The sequence below is a fragment of the Hydra vulgaris genome, chromosome 11, assembly GCF_038396675.1.
Source record: "Hydra vulgaris chromosome 11, alternate assembly HydraT2T_AEP".
Classification (NCBI taxonomy): domain Eukaryota; kingdom Metazoa; phylum Cnidaria; class Hydrozoa; order Anthoathecata; family Hydridae; genus Hydra; species Hydra vulgaris.
Genome location: NC_088930.1, coordinates 36,281,448 through 36,294,490, shown reverse-complemented (window position 1 = coordinate 36,294,490; position 13,043 = coordinate 36,281,448). Strand labels below are relative to the sequence as shown.

The following is a 13,043-nucleotide window of genomic DNA, read 5'->3' as shown; positions in this document are numbered from 1 at the left end:
TAAAAAAAAATTATGATAATAATAAATAAATAAAAATGAGATTTTTTTTATTTAAAGTATTTTTAAATGGATTTAGATAGCAACTAGAAAAAAATAATTTATGTAAAATAATATTATTTACGTAATGTTAGAGGCTTTTTTTTTTTTTTTTTTTTCTGTAATTCACCTCCCCAAGGCCGAGAAGGCCACTACAAATGAGGAGGCTACTTGTGGTTATAACCCTCTCTCAACTCTATTACTCCGAAACACGAACCTTGACGAACAAGGCCGCTGCGCAGAGAAACAAGTTGAGCGCGGTACTACCAGGGACGTGGGCTTGGTGTTAAAGTAACCATTTGTCTTATGATTATAAACAAAAAAAGTAGTAATTGTAATTTCAGATACTAACGGAATTTTTTATACATAATAATATTACCTTAATAAAATTTTTAATAACTTAAAATAATAACTAAACAAATTTGTTTTTCGAAGATTTTTGCAATATTTCAATTAATCATTGCCGTGGATAGTGAGTCCTTCCCCCTCCCCCTTCCCCCCTCCACCCCCACATAAAAAAAACAACCTGTTTTTAAAGTCCAAAAATCCGGACAAATTTTCCACTAGATAAAACTAAAGCTCTTTCTAAAATTGCGCCCCCTTACGATTAGGGGTGTGGGGTAGCCTAGCAACCAGCCTACATTTAACAAAATTTTAAATAATAAAACTGATTATAGACAATAATTTAACTAAATCGTTTAAAAAATTACCTCTGTAAAAGAAAAACTGGATTTATGGTCTTCAACTAAATCAACTACTCGAATATTCGATCCTTGCTCTGTAATCATATATGATTAAGATTTTAAAAATGCTAAAAATTACCTCTATTAATATTTATATTTATACTTACTAAAAAATTTCTAATTAAATAAGTAATACTAACTAAAAACAAAGTTTGAAATAGCTATAAAACTATATTTTAGAAATTTAAAGTTTTTTTTGAACACTCGTAAAAAAAAGTAAAATAAAAATTTTTCAAATTATAAAAGACAAATGAGTTGTTTTTCATCTAAAGCTCTTGTGAACCCTTTATATTTATGCATGTTTTAAATAAAAAACTTTAAGGATCATACAGAACGAAGTTTTTGGTGCGGAAGTAAAAAGTATTTTTAATTTATATCATAATGTTGAAAACTTTTTATTTTAATAAAGCTTTCTTTAAAATATTCCTGAGTAAAACTGGTTTAATTTAAATTTTTATTTGGTAGTCATTTGAAAATGAGTTTTCAAATCTGATAATATTTTTCTGCAAAATACTTGGGTAAGTCGCATAAAGTTAATTTAAATGTATTTACTACTTTTTGTCAAATTTTAATCAGGTTGAGATATATATTTTCGGTTATATACGATACTAAAAATTTACATTGGCAGCCAAAATATATCATGATGAAAATTTCATGTTAATTTATTGTTTAAAATATAGTTAAAACTTTTCAAATTTCTTATTCGATTAAATCTTATTTAAGCGAACAAGAAATTTGAATTTTATAGTTTTAAAAAATAAAAAGTTTTCTTAAATGATGCACATTCTGAAAACTAAAAGTAGATATTTACAAAAAAAATATTTGCAAACAAAAGCAAGATTTAGAATTTCTATATATAAATTTAATTTTTGTAAACTAACTTTTTCTTTTTTAAACTTTTGGTACAATATCTTTTCCTTCATAAAATAAAAAAGTTAACTGTTATAAAATTTCTATCAACTTGACTACAAAGTATGCTATAAGAAAATAACGCTATTTCATAAATCAAATGTAAATGAAACTATTTATATTAAATGTATTTTATCTGAAAATTATAAATACTATATTATAGAATTTTATAGAATAAAGTTCTATTTAAATAGTACAAAATAAACTAATACAAAAAAAATTAACTTACATCTGAGTGCCAGTCAAGGTTATTTTCTCCGTAACAATAGGTTATTTCTTCAAATTTTTCTGTTTTTCTTATTGAGAAGAGGCAAAGAAATGGGACATTCTTTATGGTTAACTTTTCCATTTTACAGTTAGGAAAGTATTTAGAATCATTAACTAGCCTTCCAAAAGAACCATCATCTTTGGTTGCATCAATACTAAATATTTTAAGATTAAAAAAAAATTTAATAAATTCGAGTTTGATTAGTTTTATTTTAGATGACTATAAAAAACACCATATATTTGGGCCAATGTTGATATTTAAAGTAAATAAATATCTTTTAGTTAAGTCAACAAACTAAAACCAAAATATTATACGTAAGTTGTATTTGTTACTAAACAAATTTTACCAATATGCTTCATTGTTGTGCTTGAAACTAAATACATACGACCCAAAGCCTTCATTTTCATAAATTTCTTCAAGCTCTTTCATTTCATTCTTTTTTTTTAAGACTCCTTGGTAAACAGCAACAAATTCACCTTTGCCTATTTCTGTTGTTGTAAATACTCCAAACCCTAATTTTATAAATAGTTTTAAAATAAATTTATATCGATGATAATTATTAGTAGTTTAATTAGAAAAATATGTATTATACTCCAAAGAATTAAATTGTTATTTCATAAATCAAATATATAGCTTTCTTCGTAAGCTTACCTTTGTAATCATTTATAAATTTTTTTTCAAGATTTTCAGGGTCAGATTTACTCTGGAAAAACTTTTCTGCTTTTTCATTTTGAAAGCAGCGTGTCTTTTTTTGTGTTAACTTTAACAAACAAAAACACAACTTATTAAAAAATAAATATAGTTTAATCTATATTGTTAATTATATCTAGTTATTACTTCTTTGTTTTACAAAATCGCGTACTAATTTTGTTTTGCTGTTTTTTAAAAGAATAATCAAGTAACTAAAAGATATATAAGCATTTACTTTCTTTGATAAATCCAAATTTTCAGACTAATTTCAAATAAAACTTAAATAGAATTTAAAAATACCCAACACATATGAGTTAACTTTCTTTAAATAAAGAAAAATTGTTCCATACTATTTTGTTATTCATTTTAACCTTGTTATTGAAAAAAATTGTTTTGTTAATTATATTTATTTATTTTTTTATTATATGCAAATTTCCCAGTAGGCACGGGTTCTAAAAAATACGTTTTTTGAGCGTTCAAAAAACGTCTGAAACGTTCAACAGACTTTCAAAACATGTTTAAAAGAAATCTTTTTTACGTCCCGTGCCCACTGGGTATTGCTTCTAGTTAATAATAAAAGATAAGAAAGAAGTCAAAGTTTTGATATTGCAAACGTTTAAAGTTCTATAGTTTATGCTAATGTCATTTTATTTTGAAATAAAACTCCCTTTTTTTTTGAATCAAGTTGGGCTATGAATTCCAGTTAAAAAAAATGAAATCTTTTTTTAATTCTAGTTAAAAAGGAATACTTTTCTTTATTACAGTTTTGTTCCAAGAATGAAGTCTTATTTTTAAATAATAATCAAATTTTTTTAAACATTATTTTCGTGAATTCAAGTTTAAATATTTCCAAAAATATTGCTCATGAAAAAATATGATGGTTAATATAGCTGTTTTACTAATATTACTTTTTTTTCATACCTGCCTACGTTCGTTGAGTGGATAGTTTTTTGCTTCTTGTTTTGGTTTTATTGCTTGTTTGCTTCTTCTATCTTTATTTAGGGTTTTTAAAATCTGAAAAAAAAAAGTTATTTTATTTTCATCTTTAAATGTTAAATCTATTGAAATTTTGATATTACTTGATACTCGACTTACCTTATCAATATCTTTTCTGACTTCTGGATTTGTGTCCCAGGCATTGCAAATCATTTTAAAAACCCAAGTTTCATCATTAAATGTGTAAAACTGGTTTAAGTCATTTATATTAGGTCGTTTATCTTGACTCAGAGCTTCTATTAGGAGAGAATCATTGAGTATAGGCACTATTTTTACCCAAGGGCTTTCATATCTAGAAAGAACTTCGTATGCTGACATTGACCAGGAATAAATGTCTGACTTAAAAGATGGAGATATAATTTCTTGTTTGCAGATTTCAGGTGCTGCATAAGCTAAAGTCATTCCTAATAAAAAAGGTTTATTTGTCAGGGTGGCATGAATAGTTTCTTGTATTAAGGATAGGTCATCAAAATCAGTTAATTTGATGCATAGTTTGTTTAAAGTTCCAGTGACCAAAAGATTAGATGGTTTAAAGTCTCTGTGTACAATTCCAAAATGTTTTTAAACCTAAGGTAGCTTGTTTGATAATGTCTAATCTCTCGTTTAATACATAATGATCATTTTCATTAAAAAATTTTTATCATTTGGGATACATTGTTTACACATTCATCTCCAACATTTACTCCGCAGAAGTCAAATATTAAAGCTGATGGTCGCAATGAGTATCCTCTAAACACTACGAGGTGAGGGCAAACTAGTTTGCGTAGTTTATCTGCAACCTGTAGTGTTTTCTTCTTAGATAAAGAATGTTTAAAGATTTTTACAGCCACCGGATCACCTTTTAGCTCATATTTAAAAATAGATGCAGATGTCCCTTCACCTATTTTTGTACAAAAAATCAGTGGAATATCTATTGAAAAATCTTTTACTTTATTTTCTAGTTCTGACAATGATTTTAAAGAGAATGTAGCCATTACCTATAATTGAAATAATACTAATAAAATATTTATCTCTTTAATTATTTCCCTAATCTCATACTAACTTCCTTATTACGACATATATTTGGCAACTTTTATAATTATTTATTTCTTAAAATATAATAGAGTTAATTGACATATGAACTTTATTAGATGTTTAAACTCTGAATAAAACAACAAGTTCGCTTCAATACTCTAGTTTGAAAGCCAACATTTTTTTATATTTATTTTTATATTTTAAAATAACTATAAGTTTAAACAATCAAGATATTTTTGTAAAATATCTGATCTGCAAGATAATTAATAAAACCAAATGAATCTTTTTACATTCGCTTTCTAAAAAAGCTATTTATCCCAAAATTTGCCTAAAATATTTAATGACAAAGATAAAATCAAAAAAGATTTTGTTACTAAATTTTTAGGAGTTGTTCTCGATGAGAACTTTACATGAAAACCACATATTGACTATATTTGCTCAAAAATATCTAAAAGTAACGGAGTCTTATATAAATCCAGATTATATTTAAACAAAAAGAACCCTAACCCAACTTTATTACTCGTTTTTTCACACTCACATAAATTATGCTAATTTAGCACCAAAAAAAAATTTTACAATGCCTTTATTGCCGTCAGAAGCAGTGGGGAAACTAACATATCGTAAAACCCGCAATGCGAGGGTCCTAAGCTGTAGGAGATCCAAAATTTTATATATTATTCATTATCCATATTAAATTTTTGAGCACGCCCATGGAACTGTTAAATTTTTAATCTATTAAATTCAGAATGAATTTATTCATTGTATTGCTACACGTTTAAAGACAATGCTAACCAACTGTATTAACAATGCCTCTTTTTATACATTGATACCACGCTAGAAAAAAAAGACTAACTAAATCAAGTACTTAGATATATTGAAATAACAAAAAATGAAAAAGAGGAACCAACAATAATTGAAATTAGGGAAGTTTTTTTGGGTTTTGCAAAAGTGCACAACTACACAGCTCTTGGATTATATAAAGCAGGAATGTGGAGTCCCAAAAGGACTCCGGCTTTATATACCTACTTTTTCCAAGTCTGTAGTGTCTAGAAGCTCTAAACATGTTTGTTGACTTATGATCTGCTATAAGAAAAAAATTCATGAGATTTAATGGTTAAAAACTTGTTGTTTTTAAGCCCGGAGTCATTGCTGCCATTATACCTAAGGACTCCAGGTTCACAAAATGATTGTTCCTCTAACCTGAAAGTCTTAATTTTTTTTCTATTAGTAGTTCATAAACTTATTTATATTTTTATAGCTACTGGATACCAAAAATAAAGATGAAGTAATCTTTTTGTGACTTTCAAATCCGGAGTCCTTTTTGGGACTCCGCATCCCTGATTTAATGTTTCTTTATATTAAAGAAACATTAAATCTGCTTGAAAAGAATATCAAGACATTAAACAAATGTAGAGGACAAGATAATAAAAAATTATTTACGCAGTTCTACAGACAAAGAACATTTGCATAACCTATCTATATTAGAAATCGAAGCAAAAACAGCCAACACCATGGAAATCAAATACGTGATTACAGATTTTGCCAATTTAAAATCAAGGAGCATTGATTTGCAATTTTAAATGAACTGCAATTTATTTGTTTAATTTCAGTTGTGTAACAGGTTTTTCAATAAATAAATTTAGATAAAAATTATTACTTTTTTTTGTGGTGGGGGTGTAAATAGTATTTTGCGAGGGGGTCCAAAATTTGAAGTTCCGCCACTGGTCAGAAGCATGCTATCCGCTTTATTAATTTTACGGTTTGTTTTACTCATTCCAAATTGTTATTTATGGAGATAAACTTATTTAATATTTACGAGCACAATGTTTATAACGTGTTATGCTTTACTTACATGTGGAAAAACAATTAACTTTATCTATCTTTAAAATTTTATTTCTCTAAACCCAGTATACTTAGAAACAAAAATTTTGTATATGAACCAATTTGTAGAACAAAGTTTAACTATTTTTGATATATCCAATACTTTCCCGATCTTTAAAAACAAACTTTAAAGTTTTATTCTATTTATTGATGACGTATTTAAATTCTTTTTATAATAACCACGTGTGCGTCTTTTTTACTTTTCTTATGATGTGGAAAACATTTAAAATTTGATCGAAATAAACGTTTTTTATAGATATTTATAGTTTAAACACTTTGTAAAAGTTCTAGCTTTTTGATATATTATCACGTCTAAATTAAGGACGTTTTTTAATTTTATTTAAAACAATTCGATTGAGCAAAATCCTAAAGAAGTTCAAAAAGTTTCTCCTAAATTCTGTATAAATAAAAAAAAGCTCGAAGAAATTTTAATTTAAAATCCAATAAGAAGAAGAGTTGTATTAAATCTAGTTGTATAAAGCAAAGATAAGTTTTTATTTATTTCATTTCATTTAAAACATAAATTACAGATTGTCAAATATAAGGTTTTTACAATTTTTATCAAGTTTTTACAAATTTTTCAGTTTTTTAATTCGACGTAAGAATCGTCTATAAACTACGTCATGCACTAATGGAGTGGGGAGGGGCGAAGGTTTTCAAAAAATCAAAAGTTTTTTCTCCCAGAGATTTAAGTTAAATAAAAAATCAAAATAGCGTTTAATTTAATATAAATTGCCTTGTAAAAGAGCTTAGGTTCTCTTCTTTTTTTCAAACAAATTTAGCATTGCGTAATTTATGGACGGTTTCTTAACTGAAGTTCAACATTTACCGTTTCTTTACGTCATTTTTATGTCATTCTGTAAAATAGATTTTTTCTAAACAGTGCGCAATCTGGCTTTATTACATAGCCTTATGTTAAATTTACAACAAGGAGCGAGTAGTATCAGTAGACATATCTGACTTAATCTTTTGAATCGTTCACATTCTGATTGTTTTAGTTTTGCTTATAGCAAAGGTTCGTATCTATTATTATATTTTTGAACTATAAAGTTAATCAGTTACTTAATTAACTATTTTAATATTTGTTTTTAATCGCTAAGTTGTCGAGAAGTTAATTGCAATACTTATTTGCCGTTATTGGTTTTTGCAGTTTTTTTTTTATATAGTTGTAAAAGTTATTATATATTATGATTATAACTTAATAGGATTAAATATTAAGATTATTAAAGGGTTAACAACTTAAAATCAAGTGATTACATATTGTTATAGTTACATTGTTATATTTATATTGTTATAGTAAACATACGTTGGCTTTTCTTTAAAATTTATAACATCAATTTAAACAAATTAGATGTAACAGGTCAATTAGATTTTAGTAAGCAATGTCTTTATACTTTTTTAAATTGATTTTAACTTTTTTAAACCATAGTTTTTCGGATTATATATTTATACATAAGTAATTACTACTTAAATTTCAAGCATAATATTTTAGTAAGAAATAAATAATATAAATACCGATTCAGGTATTTATATTATTTATTTCAGATTCAGATAAATACCGATTCATCATTATTATTCAGTTAAATTATTGTAAATTTTAGTAATAGTTAAGCATTGAAGTAATATTTTTTATTCTTGGTTATTTAATTTAAAGTGTTTTTATTATCATTTTAGAGGATCAATTTAAGCAGAATATAGAGAATTTATTAAAGAATTAGAGAATGTTAACAAAAAAATTTAGATATTCAGAAAATCATTGTAAATTGCTCTAACAAAGTAACTTGTACATATTGTCTATTCTATTAGGATTGAAAACCATTATTGTAATTTTATTTGTTTGACTTTTTTTTTTTAATCCTTCTGATACAGCGTCTTTGCAAGATTATTTTAAAATCAAGGAAGAGTTAGGGAAATTGAATTAAATTTTAAAAAAATTAGGGAATATGGCACTCCATTGAACTTACATAACTTAATTAAGTTGTAAGTCATACACATAATGTAAAATATTCAAGTTGCAAAATTGTTTTATGAACTTCTCTTGACTTACATTTGACTACATAGGTTGTAATTGAAAAGCATTTTTCTAAAGGAATTAAAGTATGATTTTTTCTTAAGTTGAGTTTTAATAACTTAAATTTAAATCAGGTGATCAGGGAAGCACACCTTAAAATATTGTCTAACATCCCCTAATTAAAGTTTTAGTAACTTTAATTAGGGAGATCTTGTAAATGATACAAAAAATCATTTTTAGGTATCAGCAAACACTCTGAAATTTAGTCAATATTTATGTTATTAGGCATTTAAAAAGATTTGACTTTTTAGTACTGTAAATAAAGTTACTAGTGCTTCAGTATTTTTGTTACAAAATTTTTTAGACTTCTTAGAACTAATGGCAGATCTGTATTTCAAGCTCTTAATAGTAAGTCTGTAAAGAGGTCTTTAACGAAACAAATAATAAAACCCTGCCCCTTAGAGTTTGGCTCAGGGTTTAGTCTGGGTATGGCTTTCAATTTAAAAAAAACTTCTTTGTTGGGTTCAGGGTTGTGAAGTTGTAAATAAAAGTTTTTTTTTGGTTTCAAATTTTTTTTTTTTTAATGTTTATAATGAAACAACTTTTTACTCAAATGGTATTATAATAAGTTATCAAATCTTGCCATAACAATATTGATATATATTTGTCTCATATAAGTATAAGCTGTATAGAAAAACTATAAACAGCTGTAAGAATAATCTATTCATATTTCTGCACTGGTTTTTTAACGAGTGTCTTTTTTGTTTTATTGTGTTTACCTAAATTTTGTGTTTGCCTTATATTATTACATTTATGTCGCAAAAAAGTGTCGTTATTAAGCAAAATTACTTTTAAGTTACTTAATTTTTAAAGTTGGGGTTTAAAGTTACTTAATTAATATTAAGCAAAAGAACTTTTTTGTGTTATTTATAAACTTTTTAAATATTCAATTTTTTATGCAGTACATACAATTTATTTTGTAACTTATAATAAATAAGAAAAAGTAAAGTCATTAAATAAAATGTACTTAATGCATATTGATATCAGTAATGTTAGAAAGTATTAGTAATAATAAAAAAGATCTTTATATAAATTAAAGATATGTAACAATGTAAGGAATACTTTGTAATTACTGCTCTTAAAATAATAAGATTATTATAAGGCTTAGATAAATAAAAGCTAATATGTTATGTTTAATTAAACGAATTACAATTTGAAAATGTTTTTTATTTATTTAGGTTTGGCTGTTTTTGGGCGCACTTTGTCATGGTGTCTGCTATTAATTCTAACGCTATTACCTACATATAAAAGCACAAATAAACAAAATTACATTAGCTTCTTTTGTATTATATATTTCACACTTTATTTGTTATTCATCAATTAATTATTATTTGAAACATAGCCAACTACAGTTAATTATGTTATTAATGTTCTCCCAGACTTATATGCAAAATTAATAACATTTTATCACAAAGATTTTTATTACTATTGTTAATATTTATTAGAAATGAAATTGAGTTCAAACTAATTTTTTTTTGTAAAATTGAACCTGAATTAAATTAAAGTTGCCTTGTTAAACTCAGGGACCTCTGACATTTTATACAAACGCTTTTTCGCTAAAGCCGCATGCTGTTTAGCCAAAATTATTTTTTGCTTGACTAATTGATAAATAAACTTGTAAGATTATTTGATAAATTAACTTGTAAAATTCGCTTGTAAGAGCGTTTGTAGTAAATTTCCGTCTAAAATCCAAGGTCAAAAATTTATATCAAACTGCTTTTCACCGTGTTACTCGAGCTGTATAAAATAGCCGCATGAGTTATAATTTTATCAAAGGTAAAATTGTAAATAGTTTATAATTTTAATAGTTAAAATTGTAATAGTTTATAATTTTATCAAAGATTAAATTATAAACTAGGATTTACGTAGTTAAGTCGTTCTCTAAAGCGTATTGAAAAAAAACCATAAGATTGTGGAGTAGGGATATGACTTTTTAATTTTTTTTCAAATAAAATGTTTCCTGTATCATAAATCGATGAACTTTTACCTAAAATCATGAAAAAAGGCCCAAATAGCTTTCTGCAACAAAAAAAGGTCACCCCCAAAATAAAAATTTGATTTACCATTTTCATACATTCATTTTTGACCGATGTTTTAATCTTAAGCTTAATTCTATTTATTTCATTATTTTGTTATGAATTTATAAATATAACGCCACACGTTACCATGGCAACGAAACGGCCGTGTGCCGGCAAATACTTGGAATTGTTATGTGATGACGTCATTGTGTTACCACGGTGATATAGACGACTGTAACAGACTGTAGAAGATTATAGAACTTAGTAGAACATTCTGGAAGCTCTAAATAATTATATAAGCGAGCTGCTGTCAGAGCTCAGTGTTGATAATGTGAATAGTTCTATGAAGTACTCTGCGTGTAACTGAGCTAATAAGGAACTACTGTAGCGAACTAAAGACGCTGTAAGTGTACGAAGTATAAGTAGTTGTAGCATTATCGTTAGGATACGGACTGGATTATCGAACTGTTATCAACATTGACTGGATTATCGAACTATAATTGGATTACTATACAGTTAAAGTATTTTATTAATTAAACGACTTTATTAAACGGATATTTACGCTCAGCTATCCGTAAAGTCGTAACAATATTATATGATGTCTCACAAGAAAAGTCATACCACAGTAACAAAGAACAAGAAGACTTGGACTAAAAATTTGGTGAGATTTCAAGAGTCACACAGAAGAAGAGGAAGCGTGGCTGTAGAAGAACATTCACTCGATGAAAAATCCAGAATACCACTTCAATTGCAGATCGTAGGAAGATACCAGTTTCTCGGAGCATATGTTAAAGGAAGAAAAGAACGAATAGACCAAATTTCTAAGGAAATTACAAAATTGTGGGACAATAAACTGAATTTTCCACGTGTGTCTGATCAAGTGATAAGAGCAAAGCTTATGAAGGTGCTGAAGGTCTATGATGAATGTGTCAAGCGTGGAAAATATGATGTTCTCAATGCATTATTTGACATCACGAAAGTGAATGGCCAGTGGTTATCCTCGGAAGATAAACGTCTATACCACCTACAAAAAGAAAGTAAAGGACAGGTGGGGTACTCAACAGGACAAGTGGCAAGTAAAGAAACCATTCACCCTTCCAAGAGAAGGAAAGTCCAGTCTGGAACAGCAATACCTTCCACATCACAAGTCCTGTCTACCACAGACAGTGGTACTGAATCTGAAAACTGCAAAAGTAAGAGTGAAGATGATGAAGACGACGACGGTGATAAAGACGATGATGAGGACACTCAGAAAAAAACTAGAAAGCACTACAAAAGTAAATTTGCTGTAAGTATGGTTACATCAAGTGGAGTTTCCACAAAGAAAGCTGCTAAAATATGCAATGTATTATCACAACAAGGTATTGATATTCCAACTCCAAGTCAATCAGCAATTTACAAGTCCATATTCAAAGAGGCAGGTAAATTAAAAAAAGAAATGATACAACAACTTAAAATGGAACAGTGGTCCTTACACTTTGACGGCAAACGAATAGATGATAAGGAATATCAGGTAGTTGTACTTCAGAATGAAAGAACTGACGTGAAACTTGATGCACTGCGTTTAAAAGATGGCAAAGCTGAAACTGTTGCTGAAAAATTGCCAAACTTATTGATGAATACAATTTGTGGAATTCAATTAAGATGATCATTACTGATACAACAAACGTCAATACTGGGAAGAGAAATGGAGTTGTTGTGAAGTTGCAACGTATGTTTAAATTAAAGGGTGTCACAATACCACAATTTATCGGTTGTCAGCATCACGTACTAGACAGGATTCTCCGTCTGGTGATGGACGAAGAACTTGGGGGTGATACCAAATCTCCAAACATTGAATACCCATTTGTGTCCTTACAAAAAGGCATTGCAGTCATTCAAAAATCACTGGAAGAAAGAGCCATCCGTCATCGACATACCACGAAGTAATCAGATAGCTGAACGTGCAATCAAGGTGATGCAAGACCTGTATGCTTCCTGCAGAAAGAAAGACAAACTGCAACTTCGATTCATTCTAAGTAATAAGCGCTAGACTCTTTATGAGACGTGAGCATCATGTGACCCATGTACTAAACACAGTAGGCCTATAGACACAGACAGTTATGTATATTGTTGTACTAGACGCTTTGATACTGTTAATTTTGTAATACTTGTATAATTATATATCACATAATGTTTTTTGTTATATCACAGTACATGTTGCATAAATAAATAAAATAACAACAGGAGTATGACTCTTACAACATCTTCAGCCTTTAATATTCATTTACTGTACAAAAGTGTACCTATTGAAAATTCGATTTTTTGGTTTTGGGGTGACCTTTTTTCAAAATATGTCAAAATGAAACATCTATTCGTTCTTTTTACATAAAAGTTCATTGAATTACGATACAGGCCTAGTAGGTTGCAAAAAAGTC

The 13,043-nt window shown here is 27.5% G+C and overlaps 1 long non-coding RNA gene across 1 annotated transcript; it reads left to right on the top strand.

The window, feature by feature from the left end:
- Positions 1-7,070: 7,070 nt before the first annotated feature.
- Positions 7,071-9,964, top strand: LOC136087248 (uncharacterized). The gene is made up of 2 exons (XR_010641667.1): positions 7,071-7,552; positions 9,787-9,964. It is a non-coding gene; the product is annotated as an uncharacterized LOC136087248 (long non-coding RNA).
- Positions 9,965-13,043: the final 3,079 nt, after the last annotated feature.